The sequence below is a fragment of the Octopus bimaculoides genome, chromosome 15 (assembly GCF_001194135.2).
Source record: "Octopus bimaculoides isolate UCB-OBI-ISO-001 chromosome 15, ASM119413v2, whole genome shotgun sequence".
Taxonomy (NCBI): domain Eukaryota; kingdom Metazoa; phylum Mollusca; class Cephalopoda; order Octopoda; family Octopodidae; genus Octopus; species Octopus bimaculoides.
The window spans coordinates 52,019,120-52,020,139 of NC_068995.1; positions in this window are offsets into that span (position 1 = coordinate 52,019,120).

Genomic DNA, 1,020 nt, shown 5'->3' on the forward strand with positions numbered 1-1,020 from the left:
TTTATTATATGTATACTTAGGGCGGCGAGCTGGCATTTCGTCCGTCTTTACGTTGAGTTCAGATCCCAGCAAGGTCGACTTTGCCTTTCCCTCTTTCGTGGTCGATAAATTAAGTACCAGTTGAACTCTGGAGTCGATGTAATCGATTCCCCCCTCTCCCAAATTTCAGACCTTGTGTCTATAGTAGAAAGGATTATTATTATTATTATTATTATTATTATTATTATTATTATTATTATTATTATTATTATTATTATTGCTGTTGTTGCTGATGCTGTTGCTGATGTTGTTCTTGCTAATGTTGTTGTTATCATCATCATCATGATCCTCACCATCATCATCATCAGTTTTACTATTACTATTATTGTTGTTGGTGGTGTTGTAGGTAGTGTTGTGGTGATGGCATCTTTTTGTTCTTATTTATATTTCTGTTTTCCTTACGCTGCATCTCACCAACTCCTTGGAGACTTCAGCTGATTTTATACACATACACACATACGCACACACACACACACACACACACACACACAAACTCATGCTCACACACACACACATATATATATGTATATACATTTATGTACATAGTGTATGTTTACGTTTGTATGTATACATGTATACATACATGCATGTATATCCCTCCTCTCTCTCTCTATTTCCTTCTTTCTTTCTTTCTTTCTCCTTTCCTTTTCTTCCTTGCTTTTCATATCCCAGATGGCAATTTCATTCACACATTCGTTTCAACAGCTCAAAAGCTGCAACTGATATTGTGTTGTATTCAAAAGCTCATCTCCTCTCCACCAACACACACACACACACACACACACACACATACAGACCTCCACCACCAACATCACCGCCAACGCGGATGGAAAATGGCGTCGAGGTGCCAAATATACGAAGGACAAGAAAGCAAAGCAAACACAAGATTACCGGTATAGCTCATCTTACTTGTTTAATGGTGTGTCGTTATTGTTTTATATTTCCTTCGATTTTCTAGATGCTGTTCACGTTGTCGTCTGG